This window comes from Microcaecilia unicolor, chromosome 5 (assembly GCF_901765095.1).
Source record: "Microcaecilia unicolor chromosome 5, aMicUni1.1, whole genome shotgun sequence".
NCBI classification, from domain to species: Eukaryota; Metazoa; Chordata; class Amphibia; order Gymnophiona; family Siphonopidae; genus Microcaecilia; species Microcaecilia unicolor.
Window position 1 is genome coordinate 168,761,833 of NC_044035.1, and position 18,952 is coordinate 168,780,784.

Here is an 18,952-nt window from a genome sequence, read left to right on the forward strand (position 1 = left end):
ACTGCAACTATGTCCAAGTCAGCCTCCAAAAGTGATGCACTTAGGGAGTAGAAATCCACGGGAGACGTATGTGTTAGGTGGGGAGAGTCTGATAGGTACGGATGGGGAGAGGGATCTTGGGGTGATAGTATCTGAGGATTTGAAGGCGACGAAACTGTGTGACAAGGCGGTGGCCCTAGCTAGAAGGTTGTTAGGCTGTATATAGAGAGGTGTGACCAGCAGAAGAAAGAGGGTGTTGATGCCCCTGTATAAGTCGTTGGTGAGGCCCCACCTGGAGTATTGTGTTCAGTCCTGGAGGCCGTATCTTGATAAGGATGTAAAAAGAATTGAAGCGGTGCAAAGAAAAGCTACGAGAATGGTATGGGATTTGCGTTACAAGACGTATGAGGAGAGACTTGCGGACCTGAACATGTATACTCTGGAGGAAAGGAGAAACAGGGGTGCTATGATACAGACGTTCAAATATTTGAAAGGTATTAATCTGCAAAACTAACCTTTTCCGGAGTATGCGAAGGCAGTAGAACAAGAGGACATGAAATGAGATTGAAGGGGGGGCAGACTCAAGAAAAATGTCAGGAAGTATTTTTTCACGGAGAGAGTAGTGGATGCTTGGAATGCCCTCCCACGGGAGATGGTGGAAACGAAAACGGTAACGGAATTCAAACATGTGTGGGATAAACAAAGGAATCCTGCTCAGAAGGAATGGATCCTAAGGAGCTTAGACGAGATTGGGTGGCAAAGCTAGTGGCGGGAGACGGAGATGGTGCTGGGCAGACTTATACGGTCTGTGCCAGAGCCGGTGGTGGGAGGCGGGACTGGTGGTTTGGAGGCGGGGATAGTGCTGGGCAGACTTATACGGTCTGTGCCAGAACCGGTGGTGGGAGGCGGGGCTGGTGGTTTGGAGGCGGGGATAGTGCTGAGCAGACTTATACGGTCTGTGCCCGGAAAAGGACAGGTACAAATCAAGGTAAGGTATACACAAAAAGTAGCACATGTGAGTTTATCTGGTGGGCAGACTGGATGACCTTGCAGGTCTTTTTCTGCCGTCATCTACTATGTTACTATGTTTGCTTGCTGACATTCCGAGAAAGGAGCGTCTTTTGGCTAAAGCCCAGCAGCAGCAATCATGGGAGTGGAGAAATTGTAAAATCAGCATGTTCCAGGATTTGGCGTGGGTCACACTGCAGAAGAGGTGGGCTTTTCAAGAGGTTACTAGATTTTTGCGGGGCCATGGGCTGAGATACCGCTGGTGTTCCCGTTTGCGGTGGTGGTTGTCCATGGGAGGAAAGTCAAGAAAAGTGAAATCTGTATCGGAAGCGTGGACGCTTTGAAGGATATGGGTTGTACGGACCTGCCGCCAGTGGGGGAGACCACAACCCGGGATAAAGATTGGAGCTTGGCTTCTTTGTGGCGTAAGGTGGGAGCTGATGGACACAAAAGGCATAAGAGCTCCAGCTGAAGAGACATTTGAATTTCAAATGCGGTTGAGTGTGGACACATTTCTGGTTAGGCATAGGAGGCTTTGGGATTGTTTGGATTTTATGACTGTATGTTGGAGGGTTAGGGGAGGGATGTTTGGTTGGATGATGCAATTGGGGGGAGGAGGAGGGGGGTTGGAGGTGGGAGGGTGGGGGGATTATTTTAGGGGAGGGGGAGTAGGGTGGGACTGGTGGAGCAAATGTTGGGAGGGTGAGGGGGGGAGGTAGTGGGAGTGGGGTGGTGGTAGTTTGGTTGTGAGGTAGAAGGGGGGAAAGGAAGTGCAGGGTTTAGAATGGAGGGGGTTGAGGAGGTGTCTGGGGGGAGGGAGGGGTAGATGAGATGGTGTCAGGTTCTGTCAGGTTCTGAGCCCGCGGGACCGGGCTCTGGAGCAAACGTGAGCCCTTGGGCTGCTGACGAGGAGCGACAGCAGCAGGCAAAACCCACCAACCAACACTGGGTAAGCACAACGGCAGGGACTGCAGGCACTGCCCAGCGAACCGGAACACCTGGACTGGAATCCCCCGGACTGGAGGACACAGGACTGGAACACTGGACTGGAGCACACCAGACTGGAACACACACCGGACCGGAACACACTGGACTGGAACCCGGACTGGACCTAGGCTTCACCTACACTTGACTGCCTTCCTCCTCGGGTTGAGCCCTCAGGTTCTGGCAGCCGGTAGGACTTACAGGAACCGCAGGAATGAAGGTCCAGGAGTGCCCCCTGGCCCCTAGGCGATGGCAAGGCAGACAGGCAGGGAATGTCCGGGTTCTGGCAATAGGTAGGTTCAAAGCAATGGTCACAGAAGGGCTGGAAACCCACAGAGCAAGAACACAGAAGGGCAGGGAACCTACAGAGCAATAAACACAGAAGGGCTGGAAACCCACAAGCGATAAACACAGAAGGGCTGAAAACCCACAGCGCAATAAACACAGAAGGGCTGGAAACCCACAAAGCGATAAACACAGAAGGGCAGAAAACCCACAGCGCAATAAATACAGAAGGGCTGGAAACCCACAAAGCGATAACCACAGAAGGGCTGAACACCCACAGCGCAATAACACAGAAGGGCAGGGAACCTACAGAGCAAAACACAGAAGGGCTGGAAACCCACAAGCGATAAACACAGAAGGGCTGAAAACCCACAGCGCAATAAACACAGAAGGGCTGGAAACCCACAAAGCGATAAACACAGAAGGGCAGAAAACCCACAGCGCAATAAATACAGAAGGGCTGGAACCCACAAAGCGATAACCACAGAAGGGCTGAACACCCACAGCGCAATAAACACAGAAGGGCAGGGAACCTACAGAGCAATAAACACAGAAGGGCTGGAACCCCACAAGCGATAAACACAGAAGGGCTGAAAACCCACAGAAGGGTAGGAGACCCACAGAGCAAATAACACAGAAGGGTAGGAAGCCCACAGAACAATAAACACAGAAGGGCTGAAAACCCACAGAGCAAAAGACAAGGAAAGCAAACGGTGCTAACAGCACACTAACCTCGGGACCTAAAGCACTGCGGAGGGAATGGCAATGCAAAGGCCAGGACTGTAGTCTTCAGGTGACTAATAAAGCCCATCAAGACCAGAGCCACAGCTGCAGCAATCACCTTGCAACCAAACAGAGGCTTGACACACAAAGCAGTCATTCCATAGGAAGGAACAGCGGGAGCCATCTTGGAAACTGGCAAGGAGGAAGAGGCGGCAGCCATCTTGGAAGAGGCATAGCCCACACAGGTGAGGTTCAGTAGGCAATCAGCACACAGAGCCAGAGAGAAACTTAAGACAGAGACAGACACAGAGACAAGCAGAAGCCAGCACAGCCACTGACTCCCAGAAACCAGGGTAAGTATGAGGGTGGTCACGGCCACAAACGTGACAGTACCCCCTCCTCAAGACCCCCCTCTCGGTCCCCCTGAGGAGTTCAGGTGTCCAGGGGTAACTATGGTGAAAACCTCCTGATGGGTCTCAAAAGCCCGACATAGATCACTGGACTGGAAGTCACAAAGAAGTTCCAAAGTGGCAGACAGGAGCGGAACTTGTCAACAGGAGGCTCCTTCCAATCCCCGCTGGGCCAACTCAGGAACTTGGAAGCATCAAGAGGAACCTCATTCAAAAGGCACCCTTCTCCGAGGGACCCCAGACTGAACTCAGGAAGCAAACCGGGACTGGGACCCGGACTAGAGTCAAAAAGCAAACCGGGCCTGGGACCCAGGTGGGCGTCAGAAGCTTGACTGGAACTGGAACTCAGAGCAGGCTCAGCATCTTGGCTGGAAGTGGAACTAGGAACGGACTCAGCATCTTGGCTGGAACCGGAGCTAGGAGCAGGGTCAGCATCTTGGCTGGAACTGGAACTTGGAACAGACTCAGCATCTTGGCTGGAACTGAAGCTAGGAGCAGGGTCAGCATCTTGGCTGGAACTGGAACTTGGAACAGACTCAGCATCTTGGCTGGAACTGGAGCTAGGAGCAGGCTCAGCATCTTGGCTGGAAGTGGAACTAGGAACGGACTCAGCATCTTGGCTGGAACTGGAGCTCGGAGCAGGGTCAGCATCTTGGCTGGAACTGGAGCTTGGAGCAGGGTCAGCATCTTGGCTGGAACTGGAACTTGGAACAGACTCAGCATCTTGGCTGGAACTGGAGCTCGGAGCAGGGTCAGCATCTTGGCTGGAACTGGAGCTTGGAGCAGGCTCAGCATCTTGGCTGGAACTGGAACTTGGAACAGACTCAGCATCTTGGCTGGAACTGGAGCTAGGAGCAGGGTCAGCATCTTGGCTGGAACTGGAACTTGGAACAGACTCAGCATCTTGGCTGGAACTGGAGCTAGGAGCAGGGTCAGCATCTTGGCTGGAACTGGAACTTTGAACAGGAGTTGAACCGGGACTGGGACCCGGACTGGAATCAGAAGCTTGACTGGCAGGGCCCCTCAAACTGGACTCAGGAGCTTGGCTGGGAGCGCCCCGCGAACTGGACTTTAACTGAGGCTTGGCAGAACACACCCTTTGGACAGGGATCGGAGGCTCGAGCGGAAGCACCACTCGAACTGGCCTTCGGAGCTTGATTGGAGGTACCCTCCAGACTGGAAGCGGAGGTGCCACCTGAACCACCCTGTGGACTGGCATCGGAGGCTTGGTTAGAAGCCCCCCTCGAACTGGACTCAGTGGCTTGACTGGACGGGTCACTTGAACAAGAACCGGAGACTTGACCCGAAGCGCCATTTGCACAGGAATCTGACGCTCCATCGAAGGCTTCCCTCGGACTGGACTCGGAGACTTCAAAGGGCGTGCCACTTGAACGAGGACTGGAGGCTCGACCTGGAGCGCCACTTGCATAGGAATCTGAGGCTCCGTCAGAAGCACCCCACGGACTGGACTCCGAGACTTCAAGGGGCGTGCCACTTGAACGAGGACTGGAGGCTCGACCTGGAGCGCCACTTGCATAGGAATCTGAAGCTCCGTCAGAAGCACCCCACGGACTGGACTCGGAGACTCGAATGGAAGCGTCACCTGAACTGGCATCGGAGGCTCGGTCAGAAGCGTCCCTCGGACTGGACTCTGAAGCTTGGCTGGACGTGCTGCTCGGACTGGATTCAGAGGCTTGTCTGAGCGCGCTGCTTGAATGGGACTGGACCCCTGCTGGGCCCAGAGCATGGAATTCCCAAGACGTCTCCTCTCTGCGACAGCTTCAGGAGTATCCCACAAAGCTGGATTCAAGACCAGGCTGCGGCGATATTCAGCGAGCGTGATAAAAGGGTCCATATCTGAAACTGGGTTTTCAGCGATTCCAAGCCACCGGACACGTTTTCTCTCAGCTGCCGCTTCAGGGGTCTTCTTCAAAACAGGATGAGACAAAAGTTTCCCACGATACTGACGAAGAGTCATAGAAGGATCAAGAACAACGATGGAGCTGGACCCCAGCTGGGTGGGGGTTCTTGCCGGGCTCATGGCCTTTGCATTCTGTCAGGTTCTGTCAGGTTCTGAGCCCGCGGGACCGGGCTCTGGAGCAAACGTGAGCCCTTGGGCTGCTGACGAGGAGCGACAGCAGCAGGCAAAACCCACCAACCAACACTGGGTAAGCACAACGGCAGGGACTGCAGGCACTGCCCAGCGAACCGGAACACCTGGACTGGAATCCCCCGGACTGGAGGACACAGGACTGGAACACTGGACTGGAGCACACCAGACTGGAACACACACCGGACCGGAACACACTGGACTGGAACCCGGACTGGACCTAGGCTTCACCTACACTTGACTGCCTTCCTCCTCGGGTTGAGCCCTCAGGTTCTGGCAGCCGGTAGGACTTACAGGAACCGCAGGAATGAAGGTCCAGGAGTGCCCCCTGGCCCCTAGGCGATGGCAAGGCAGACAGGCAGGGAATGTCCGGGTTCTGGCAATAGGTAGGTTCAAAGCAATGGTCACAGAAGGGCTGGAAACCCACAGAGCAAGAACACAGAAGGGCAGGGAACCTACAGAGCAATAAACACAGAAGGGCTGGAAACCCACAAGCGATAAACACAGAAGGGCTGAAAACCCACAGCGCAATAAACACAGAAGGGCTGGAAACCCACAAAGCGATAAACACAGAAGGGCAGAAAACCCACAGCGCAATAAATACAGAAGGGCTGGAAACCCACAAAGCGATAACCACAGAAGGGCTGAACACCCACAGCGCAATAAACACAGAAGGGCAGGGAACCTACAGAGCAAAACACAGAAGGGCTGGAAACCCACAAGCGATAAACACAGAAGGGCTGAAAACCCACAGCGCAATAAACACAGAAGGGCTGGAAACCCACAAAGCGATAAACACAGAAGGGCAGAAAACCCACAGCGCAATAAATACAGAAGGGCTGGAAACCCACAAAGCGATAACCACAGAAGGGCTGAACACCCACAGCGCAATAAACACAGAAGGGCAGGGAACCTACAGAGCAATAAACACAGAAGGGCTGGAACCCCACAAGCGATAAACACAGAAGGGCTGAAAACCCACAGAAGGGTAGGAGACCCACAGAGCAAATAACACAGAAGGGTAGGAAGCCCACAGAACAATAAACACAGAAGGGCTGAAAACCCACAGAGCAAAAGACAAGGAAAGCAAACGGTGCTAACAGCACACTAACCTCGGGACCTAAAGCACTGCGGAGGGAATGGCAATGCAAAGGCCAGGACTGTAGTCTTCAGGTGACTAATAAAGCCCATCAAGACCAGAGCCACAGCTGCAGCAATCACCTTGCAACCAAACAGAGGCTTGACACACAAAGCAGTCATTCCATAGGAAGGAACAGCGGGAGCCATCTTGGAAACTGGCAAGGAGGAAGAGGCGGCAGCCATCTTGGAAGAGGCATAGCCCACACAGGTGAGGTTCAGTAGGGCAATCAGCACACAGAGCCAGAGAGAAACTAAGACAGAGACAGACACAGAGACAAGCAGAAGCCAGCACAGCCACTGACTCCCAGAAACAGGGTAAGTATGAGGGTGGTCACGGCCACAAACGTGACAGATGGGAAGGGTTGTGTGTTATGAGTGATAGGATGAGGAGTTGGGGTAGGGAGGGGGGAAGGAAGGGAGGAGGGGTTATTTTGGGGAAGGGGGAAGTATTGGGTGAATCGTATGCTGGTTGGATGTGAGGTGTGGGATGGATGGATGTGTCGGGGGGGGGGTTGTTTGTTTTTGGTGTTTTTTTGGGGGGGGGGCAGGGGGGAATCGAATGAGGGGTTTTGAGCCATTTGGGAGATGTTATTTCCTCACGTGTTGGCAGGCTCATTTGGAGATGGGTCAGCCAGTCGACAGAGGGAGGAGGGAGGACGGGGGGATTGGTAAGGGGTGGGTGCAGGGAGTAGGAGAGCAGGGAACACCAGAGTTGATGGCAGTGGGGTCATGGAATGTAAATGGGTTGAATAATCAAGGGAAGAGAAGTATAGTTTTTAAAGAATTGGGTAGACTTAAATGGGACATTGTATTTTTGCAGGACACTCATTTGAGATCTCGGGATCTTCCTATGTTAAAAAAAGAGGCCATTTGAATTAGTGGTGGGTCATCAGGGAAGGGATGGAAAGAGGGTAGGGGGTTTGCTATCTTAGTTCAGGAGGGATTTGGGTTTGTGATTAATCAAGAGTTTAAGAATTCGACTGGGAGGTGTGTGGCTGTGCGGGGTGTGTGGCAAGGTAAGGAAGTAACGTTTGTTAATGTTTATGCCCCTAACTTTGGTCAGGCGGGATTTTTTAGGAAGCTGTTGGGAGAATTGCAGGATTTTGTGCAGGGGTCGGTGGTGGTGGGGGGTGATTTTAATGTCACGCCCAATGCACGACTAGATCATTCGCTGGGGGGAGGCTATTATAGTCGGCGGAGTCGTAAAGCGCTGCAAGAGTTCTTTCATGGGTTGGAGGTGGTAGACAGCTGGCGATTGTTGCATCCTTCACAGCGTAATTGCACATTTTTTTCTCATGCCAGTAATTCTTACACATGCACTGATAGCATATGGGTCCATCACAATCTTTGGGGGTCTATGGGAAAGGCCGAGATAGAACATATTCGGATATCGGATCATGCCCCGGTTTGGATTACTTTAGAGGGCTCTATAGGGCAGGTGCAGAAGGGGTTTTGGAGGCTTAATGAGTCCCTGTGGTTCAGGAGGTACGGAAGGCTGGTGGTTGGGAGGCGGGGATAGTGCTAGGCAGACTTGCACGGTCTGTGCCCTGAAAATGACAGTTACAAATCAAGGTAAGATATACACAAAAAGTAGCACATATGAGTTTGTCTTGTTGGGCAGACTGGATGGACCGTGCAGGTCTTTTTCTGCCATCGTCTACTATATGTTACTATGTATTGAATATAGGCGGTGTAACGATACTGGGGAAGTGAATGATGGGATTCTTTCGGATGCTATGAAGGCAGTGATTAGAGGGGTTTTCATCCAGTGGGGGTCTAGGAGGCAGAGGGGTCGATTAGATTATGATTTGCGGCACCGAATGGTGGTCTTAGAGGATCGGCATAAAAGATCACAAGATCCAGGGGTCTGGAGAGAGTTATGTCAGGTACGGCAGGAGCTTTCTCGTTTGCAGATGGGGGAGGTGGAGTTTGCACTTGCAAAATTGAAACAGGGATTTTTTGAATTTGCGAATAAAAGTGGAGCGGCTAGCTAGATATTTGAAGGGGAGGAGAATTAAAATGAATGTGCAAAAACTTAAAAATGGGAGGGGGAATGGTGTTATATGGATTCGACTATTCAGGAGTGTTTTCTTAGTTATTATAAGGAGTTGTACAGGGAGGAGGGGAAGAATTCGACTGGTGCAATTGGGGATATTTTGGATCAAGTTCAGTTACCTAGGGTGACGGACTTAGAGAAGAGACAATTGGGCGAGCGTATTCGGGTTAGGGAAATAGAGTGGGTTATAACAAATTTGAAGAATGGGAAAGCCCCTGGGTTGGACGGGTTTTCCGGGAAATTTTATAAGTTATTCAAGAGGGAAGTGGGTGACCTTTTGGTTTGAGTGGGGAATGGGGTGTTGGAGGGGGAGGTTTTGCCTAGGTCCATGGTGGAAGCTGGAATAATGGTTTTGCCAAAACCGGGAAAGGACCCAACTAAGTGCAAAACGTATAGGCCTATCTCTCTTCTTAATATCGATGCAAAAATTCTGGCCAAAGTGTTGGCTAACAGGTTAAATAGGGTTTTGGGGAATCTTGTCCATAAGGATCAATCGGGATCTGCTGCTCCTCGGACAGTGGGGGATAATATTCGACGTACTATACATCTTCTATGGGCAGCCCAACAGAGGAATGAACGGGTGGCTTTCTTAGCCTTAGATGCAGAGAAGGCATTCGATCGGGTGAATTGGTTGTTTTTGCAGGAGGTGATGCAACGCATGGGGTTGGGGGGAAATTTTAGTGCATGGGTATCAGCATTTTATAGGGAACCAAGGGCTTGTATTCGTGTTAATAAATATACGCCATTCTTTAATGTTGAGAGGGGAACCCGTCAGGGATGCCTGCTCTCACCTTTGTTATTTGTTTTATATATGGAACTGTTTGCAGTTTGTATTCGGGAGCATCGAGCAGTGAAAGGCTTATGGGTGGGTGGGATGGAACATCGGTTGGCATTATTTGTGGACGATGTGTTATTGTATCTTAGAGATCCAGGATCTACTTTAGGACCTGTGATATATTCTGAGAATTTGGGGGGGGGGGGTGGCAGGATTAAAGATTAACATGGACAAGAGTGAACTTTTGGGGGTAACTATTTCTGAGATAGAGGGGGTTTGGTTGCAGGGAATATTTCTGTTTCGGTGGGTAAATACAAAATTTAGATACTTGGGGATTCAGATACCGAGGGTGGTTTCGGATTTGTATAGGGTGAATTATGAGCCACAGGCCACCTTACCTGTGGTTCAGCAGGTAAGGGGGGATTTGTTGAGGTGGAAAGGGCTTTGGTTGTCTTGGTGGGGAAGAATTGCAGTGGTGAAAATGAACATCATAACGAGGCTTTTATTTTTATTTCAGACTTTGCCAGTCCCTATTCCCAAAAATATGTTGAGTAAGCTGCAATGTATGATCTATAGTTTTATATGGGGGGGGGGGAAGATCTTGTATAAATAGGGAGGTCTTATGGGGAGCCCCTGAGCAGGAAGGTTGAGCGGTACCTAACTTAGAGTGGTACTATCTGGCGGCACAATTACGAATAATTTTAGATTGGGATATAGGGAGGACTAAGGCGGGGGTGCAAATGGAGCAGGAGTTTTCTGGGTTGCAGCCTCTGGGTGCGTTGCTTTGGGATTTACAGGGGAGAAGGGAGAAGGGAGGGAGGAGTAGAGAGGATAATCCTTTTTTGAGTCATCTGCAGAGGACTTGGCAGTTAGGAAGCGTTGGGGAGGGGGGAATCAGGTATCTACGATGGCGGCTATTAATTGGGAGTCTACTTTTCGAGTGGGACAATTGGATAGGACTTTTTCTAGGTGGGCTAGGTTGGGATTGAGCAAATTTTGGGATGGCTTTCAGGGGGGGAAGTGGGTTTCCTTTGATGTTCTTCTGGAAAGATTTGATCTTCCTGAAGGAGATTCTTTTCACATATATGCAAATTAGGCATTTTGCTTCGCAGCAGGGATGGCTCAAGGGGGATCCCATTAAAGGGGAGCGTTTGGAAAATATCTGGTTGATGGTGCGAAAAAAATCCACGACCTATATCGGTATTATATAAGTATATGAGGGGTTGGAAACGGGTTAAGCATAAGTTTATGCGGGATTGGGAAAGGGATTTGCAGATAATTTTTACAGAGGAGGAATGGGAAAGGCTATGTGAGGGTGTGAGAGTGAGTTCAGTGTGTGTGCTTGTGCAGAATGCTTATAAAATACTTACCAGGTGGTACTATATGCCAGAAAGGTTAAATAAAATGTTTCCTTTGGGTATGTTACATCTTTCATCAAATAAAGTCCGTTCATAGAAATTCCTATGATGTTTTAGGAGTTCTTGCATTTAAAAAAGATCAAAGCTGTAAAGGATCAAAAAAATGGTATGTCTTAGTCTCATAAAATACTACACATTTACAAGGAAATTGAAATTGAAATTTAGCCCCCAATTGAACTGTCTCGTCTCATTAATAAAAATGTCTTCCGTCTTCCTTGTGTGGTTCTTGATACATCCAGAAAGATCTGAATTCTCTCACCCATAAAAGTAACCGAGGAAATCTGTCTCAAATATAGTCTTAGTAAAGCCTCTTTATCCGTAAGAAACACAAATGATACCAGTAATGTAGACCTAAATTCAATTTCTTCATGTGATTGTTCAAGCAAAGCTGATACATCAAGATTCTCAGAAACTTGGTTTGTCTGTAGTGTGTCTCTTACTTTTAAGTCTCTAATAGGCAAAAAATAAATTTTTGATTTGGGGGGAGGGTATCTTCAGGATATTTGAAAACTTCCTTCAAGAATTTATGAAAAAGATCTCTTATTGGGGTGTATTTAAGAAAAGGAAAATTTAACAGTCTCAAATTTAAGCTCCTAGCTTAAAAGTTCTCTATTTTCTATGCATCAAGTCCACATTTTGAAATAGTTTATGCTCTTGGTCTTTTATTTGAGAAATAGAAGTTTCATATTCATATTTTCAAAGCACTTAGCCTTCCAAAGTTCCATAGGTTTCTATGGAACTTTGGAAGGCTAAGCGCTTTGAAAATATGCCTCAAATTGTTGTAGATTTTTCCCTTGGGAGACTATTTCGGTTTGAAGAGATTCAATTTTTAAGGAATTGGCATTTGAATTTGTAACAAAATTAAGGCATACCTTATGTAAGGCTTCCATCGCCCCCCAAAGGGATTCTTATATCACCTTAGATGGCTTCTCCAAAGGTAGCAGTGGCGTTTCTGGAATAGGCCGATTTCCGGCTTGTTGCTGAACGACAAAGTTGCTATAAAGTATTTTCTTCGTCTCCGCTATTTTTGGGAGTAGATGTTAGGTTCGGATCTTCGCAGGAAACTCCCGCTAAGGGCAGCACCATATCTCCTGGGGAATTCTTCACAGCCAGTCTCCGGCTGAAGGGCAGGACTTCCTCCCGGACCGCTTCCTGCCTCACGAACCTGTCGCGGACTTTGAGGGCTTAGTGAAAGTTCACTATCCAAGCCCGGACTCCTCTCCGTCTCAGGCAGCGGAACGCCCGTAGATGCAACCGTAGTGAAATCGGTAATAGGAGGTTGCAGACGATTCAGGTCAGTGGAGGCTTGGGAGATACCTCCTCGCACTTTCCCTTTCCGTTTAGGTATAATATTAAAAGGAGAAAGTGAATAAGGAAAAATTCTCTCCTGCTCCAATTTCAGTATCCTACCTCGACGCCATCTTAAAACAGTAACATACCCGAAGCCTTCTTTTTCTGATATTTAGTTGCTTTAATAATTTTCTTACCCTCTTGTAAGGTTTTAATATAACAGTCTCCTTCAAACTGAGGACTATGTTAATCTATATTTAATTTATGGGGATTTTATCCCAATATGTTTATTTCTTTTGTTAACTACTGATATTTCTTGATAAAGCTTTGCTTTGGTGAATGTAAATAAAATTGCATAAATAAAAATAAAAAATAAATAAAAAATGTTTCCTTTGGTGTCTGATATGTGCTGGTGTTGTGGGAGGGTCAGGGGTACGTTTTTGCATATTTGGTGGGGGTGTGCGAGGTTATTTTCTGTGTGGGAGTCTGTGGTTGAGGTTCTTTCAGAAGCAACTCGGGTAACCCTGCCTCTGTCTCCACAAGCCTGTCCACTAGGGCTCTGGCAGGAACAGTTACAGTGGTGGCAAGAGAAGTTGCTCAGGTGGGGCTTGGCAGCGATGAAATGTTTAATTGCGGTATACTGGAAATTTTCTATTTCGCCTCCCATAAATAGGTGGTGTGAGAAGGTACATTATTTGTTTCTAATGGAGCAGCATACAGCTAAACGAAGGGATTGTTTTTGGCAACATCAGAGAGGGTGGACATTGTTGCAGGGAAAGCTGTCAAACATGGGTAACAAGTAGGGGTGCTTGGGGGGAAGGTTGGAGGGGGTGGGGGAGGGGGATTAGAATGGTGGGGGTCTGTTTTTGAGAATTAAATGTATTCTTGTTGAGGTTTAAAGAGTGGTTGTTTTAGCTCTTTTAAAAAACAGTTCATGGACATGGGAAAACGGAAGTGGATGACTTACTGTACAAGTTTTGTTTCTATGATATCAGTGTTATATTGTGTATACTTGTTTATTGACATGGGTTAACGTGTACTTAATTGAACGTCAATAAAAAAATTATTGAAACGAGAAAAATAGTGTTTACCTACCAGAGAAATGTCCTCTTCTCTCAGAACTTCTGAAAGCACTATAATGCCTGTATAAAATAGGCACTTTTTTAGACTTCACACCTATATAATCAGGCCTTTTGTGTAGAAAAATGCAACTGTGTCCAAATTCTTGAAAGTTTAAATGAGTAGACTTATACGGTCTATGCCACAGCCGGTGGTGGGAGGCGGGGCTGGTGGTTGGGGGGCGAGGATAGTGCTGGGCAGACTTATACGGTCTGTGCCCTGAAAAAGACAGGTACAAATCAAGGTAAGGTATACACAAAATGTGGCACATATGAGTTATCTTGTTGGGCAGACTGGATGGACTGTGCAGGTCTTTTTCTGCCGTCATCTACTATGTTACTATGTAAGTTAGGATTGTTTAGCAAAGAACGCTTTTGTCACATGTTAAGTTTTCTATTTAAGATACTTCCAGTGTCTTAGTTTTCTCCCATATATGTAAAACCACCAAGTAACAAACATTTGAGAGACAGATGAGACCATGATTATATTTATGATATGAAAAATGCCTGTTTGCACAATTCCAAAAATTCTTCCCGTGATCTACTTTGAATCCTTCTTTAGAATCTGACAAAAACAGTTGAGCCTGATATTCAAAAAGGTTGCACTCCTAAATTTATGCTCCTAAGTTAGGCTCATAAATTTGAGCCCTATTTTCTGCCAAATTTAGAAGCTTCAATTGAAATTCATCTTAATTTATGAGCTTAAAAGTTATGCTTGTAAATTTAGGTCTGTTGGTACATCTTTAAAGCAGTTGCAAGGTTTGTCATTGCAGAAACAGTACATGATTGGTAAAGGTATCACAGAAATAATCTATGCATTGAAAATAGCAGCTGAAAAAATTGGCATTAAACCTTTTTTTTTTTTTTGCAACCAAGAGGAGACATAAGGCAAAGCAGATATATATGAGCGAATCCTATGGTGATCTGCTTACTCGGAAAATTATTTTGAGACAGAATGCAACATGATTTTTGACAGCCTTATAAATTTAGGTCTACCATTTATTTACCTATATCCAAGTCTAATTTATTTTATTTATTTATTGCACTTGTATCCCACATTTTCCCACCTATTTGCAGGCTCAATGTGGCTTACAAAGGTCTGTTATGGCAGTGCCATAACAGGGAAGAAATACAATTGGTGTAGCAAAGAGATAAAAGAAGACAAGAGGATCTGGTTATGCAGCTGAACAGTGAGACATTCTGAGTAAAGGAGTGTAAGGGTTGTGTTCAAGTAGTTAAGGGTTCTCGTGGTAGGCTTTGATAAAGAGATAGGTTTTCAAAGCTTTGCGGAAGTTGTTTAATTCGTGGATCATTTTCAGCTGAGTTGGTAGTGCATTCCACATCTTCGTACTCATGTAGGAAAAGCTGGACGCATGTGTTAGTTTGTATTTGACCCCTTTACAGCTGGGGAAGTGTAGGTTGAGAAACGTGCGGGAAGATCGTTTAGCATTTCTGGGTGGAAGGTCCACTAGGTCTAGCATGTATGTCGGGGCATCTCCATGAATGATTTTATGAACAATCGAGCATATCTTGAACATGGTACGTTCTTTCAGTGGGAGCCAGTGTAGGTTCTTTCTTAGGGGTTTTGCACTTTCACGTTTAGTTTTCCCAAATATGAGTCTGGCTGCGGTATTCTGGGCCGTCTGGAGTTTCTCGATGGTCTGTTCTTTACAGCCAGCGTAGAGTGAGTTGCAATAGTTCAGGTGACTTAGTACCAGGGATTGTACCAGGTTTCGAAAGATGGCCCTTGGGAAGAAAGGTTTTACTCTTTTGAGTTTAAGCCACCCTGCTCACACTTACACACGCAAATGTACACTCACCCACAAAAAGCGCTGGTATTCTGTACATTCACACATCCAAGGAATGTGTAAATGTGGGTGCCCAGTTATAGAATTGCCCTTTTAGTACTGAAAATCAGTGCTAAGCTCCTAATGCTTTTCCCCCACCCATAATCCACCGCTGTTGCCACCCAGTTTTTGTACTCCTAAATTTAATAGTTTAGTTGACATTCAGATTAAAAATGTAAGCATTCAATCAATCTAGAAATAGTAAACATGACTTGGTATGGGGAGGAGAAGGTGGGAAAGTTGCTCATGCTTGGTTACATTGATATATTCTGCAGCTTTGGAGATGTTTATTTATATTTCTTTCTAAGTTATGGTCTCTTATTCTGTATTAAATGAGGATCTGTCCATGTTCTGCATGTGTAACTGAGCTGATGGATTCTGCTAAGCATGTAGTTCCTGAGTAGAAATGTGTAGCAGTCCAGCTCCTTCTATTTCACATTAATAGCTGCAGCAGTGCTCTAGGGCACAATGTTATATTTACAGAGTTGTCCTAAGACAAGGAAAGTGACATGGAGGTGTATTTTCAAAGCACTTATGGGCCAATGATCAAAAGTAAACGCGGGCGCTAGCACCATACTAGTGCCCGCAGTGCAGAATGATTAGAGGGGTCTAGCGCAGCAAACAACGAGCATGCCAGACCTTAGCGCAGATAGCATACAAATGTAGTCAAGTTCATTTAAATGAGGTCATTTTGTATTCCTCCCCAATGATCAGAAAAAAGCGCCCAAAACAAAGGTGCCTTACCACTGTAAAAAGTAACACCAGGTCTGAACAGGCGTTAGAGTGTTGAAAGAGAGGATTTCCCATGATTCTCATGCTTCTCTCATGATTCTTTCTGCAAAATCTACCAGTTTTGATTGCTTTTTGAAGCAGAAGGAAGCCCGTGTAAGTCCTTGAACACTGGTTGTGAAAAACAGGAGACCCAAACATGAAGCACACATTGGCATTGTGGTTCTGTGACTAAATTTAATGTTGTCATGCTTAAAAAAAAAACCAACCCAAAATATGCATTGCATTTGTTACTTGCATCTAAATAAAAGCATCCAGAAAAAAAAAATTAAAAATGCTTTTTAGGCATCAGTAAACAGACACAAATGTGTGCTTCACACTCTCACACTCGGGTTTTACCAGGCGTATGTGCTAAGGAGCTGAGCTTACCGCTGAACTCTTCTGCGTATACGCCAAGCACAATTCTCCCGATGAACTCCCTAATGCTCAAAGCTATGATCACACCTATATTTGCATCTCATTAGCTTTGAGCATTAGGGCGTTGTTCTTCTGCACTGTTCTGGCTGTATTTTTTGTGGCACTATTCAAAACAGCGCCGGAGTTTTGATTATTGGCCTGTCAGACTTACAGAGTTACGCGGAGGGGCATAATCAAAAGGCGCCAGAGAATCTCCGGGGCAGGCGCCGCAAGCGGGCGCAGCCAACCATATTTTCGAAAAAGATGGCCGGCCATCTTTTCCTTCGATAATATGATTGGCCCCGGCCAAATACCAGAGCTGGTCGGGTTTGAGATGGCCGGGATCGATTTTCAGCGATAATGGAAACCGAAACCGGCCATCTGAAACCTGGCCAAATCCAAGGCTTTTGGTCGTGGAAGAAGCCAGCATTTGTAGTGCACTGGCCTCCCTCACATGCCAGGACACCAACCGGGCACCCTAGGGGGCACTTCTAAAATAAAATAAAATAAAAATAGCTCCCAGGTGCATAGCTCCCTTCCCTTGTGTGCTGAGCCCCCCAAAACCCACTGCCCACAACTCTACACTATTACCATAGCCCTAAGGGGTGAAAGGGGGGCACCTACATGTGGCTATTGTGGGTTTTGGGGGGCTCCCATTTACCAGCACAAGTGTAACAGATGGGGGGGGAGGGCCTCAAGTGCACTGCACCCACTACAAACTGCTCCAGGGACCTGCATATTGCTGTCAGGGAGCTGGGTATGACATTTGAGGCTGGCATACAGGCTGGCAAAAAATGTCTGATTTTACTTTTTTTGTGTGTGGGAGGGGGTTAGTGACCACTGGGGGGGAGTAAGGGGAGGTGATCACCGCTTCCCTCCGGTAGTCATCTGGTCAGCTGGGGCACTTTTTGGGGACTTGGACCTAAAAAAATAGGGTCCAAATAAAACGGACCAAATTCTCCTGACAGCCGGCTTTCTTTTTTCCATTATTGGGCGAGGCCGGCCATCTCAACGCACACCCCGTCCCGCCCACGTCCCGCCTTTGCTACCATGCCAACACGCCCCCTTTCACTTTTCGCCGGCACCGCAACAGAACGCAGTTGAAGCCACCCAAAATCGGCTTTCGATTATGCTGATTTGGGCGATCACCGCCCATCTCCCGATTTGTGTCGGAAGATGGGCGGCGATCACTTTCGAAAATGAGCTGGATAGTAACCCTATGTGCTTTGAAAATGAGCCTCAAAGGGAAGTTAAGTTAAAAGAAGAGTTGTGAGAGGCGATGACAGGAACAATAGTGGAAGTACATCCTTAAGCACCTCGAATATCGAGCAAACTCACTATGTCCAGGGAGGGGTATTTTGTATTAAGTATCTACAATGGTTTTGATAATTTAGCTCATATGATTGAACATCCTTTTAAACAAATGTATTTCTCATCTAAAATAAACTGAATATGTTATGCTTGTCCTCTAGATGTAGGCTTTATTCTCATGGCTTTTGTCACTTAGGAGCAGTAAGATACTAATAATTTCATTAACAACTATTCTGTATACATGTAAACCAAACATAAGCATTTCTCACACCACTTCACATATACAGTGGGGGAAATAAGTATTTGATCCCTTGCTGATTTTGTAAGTTTGCCCACTGACAAAGACATGAGCAGCCCATAATTGAAGGGTAGGTTATTGGTAACAGTGAGAGATAGCACATCACAAATTAAATCCGGAAAATCACATTGTGGAAAGTATATGAATTTATTTGCATTCTGCAGAGGGAAATAAGTATTTAATCCCTCTGGCAAACAAGACCTAATACTTGGTGGCAAAACCCTTGTTGGCAAGCACAGCGGTCAGACGTCTTCTGTAGTTGATGATGAGGTTTGCACACATGTCAGGAGGAATTTTGGTCCACTCCTCTTTGCAGATCATCTCTAAATCATTAAGAGTTCTGGGCTGTCGCTTGGCAACTCGCAGCTTCAGCTCCCTCCATAAGTTTTCAATGGGATTAAGGTCTGGTGACTGGCTAGGCCACTCCATGACCCTAATGTGCTTCTTCCTGAGCCACTCCTTTGTTGCCTTGGCTGTATGTTTTGGGTCATTGTCGTGCTGGAAGACCCAGCCACGACCCATTTTTAAGGCCCTGGCGGAGGGAAGGAGGTTGTCACTCAGAATTGTACGGTACATGGCCCCATCCATTCTCCCATTGATGCGGTGAAGTAGTCCTGTGCCCTTAGCAGAGAAACACCCCCAAAACATAACATTTCCACCTCCATGCTTGACAGTGGGGACGGTGTTCTTTGGGTCATAGGCAGCATTTCTCTTCCTCCAAACACGGCGAGTTGAGTTCATGCCAAAGAGCTCAATTTTTGTCTCATCTGACCACAGCACCTTCTCCCAATCACTCTCGGCATCATCCAGGTGTTCACTGGCAAACTTCAGACGGGCCGTCACATGTGCCTTCCGGAGCAGGGGGACCTTGCGGGCACTGCAGGATTGCAATCCGTTATGTCGTAATGTGTTACCAATGGTTTTCGTGGTGACAGTGGTCCCAGCTGCCTTGAGATCATTGACAAGTTCCCCCCTTGTAGTTGTAGGCTGATTTCTAACCTTCCTCATGATCAAG

The 18,952-nt window shown here is 47.2% G+C and overlaps 1 protein-coding gene across 1 annotated transcript in view; it reads left to right on the plus strand.

The window, feature by feature from the left end:
- Window positions 1–18,952, plus strand: part of TEPP (testis, prostate and placenta expressed) — a 164,574-nt gene that overhangs the window by 136,212 nt on the left and 9,410 nt on the right. The window lies entirely within an intron of this gene.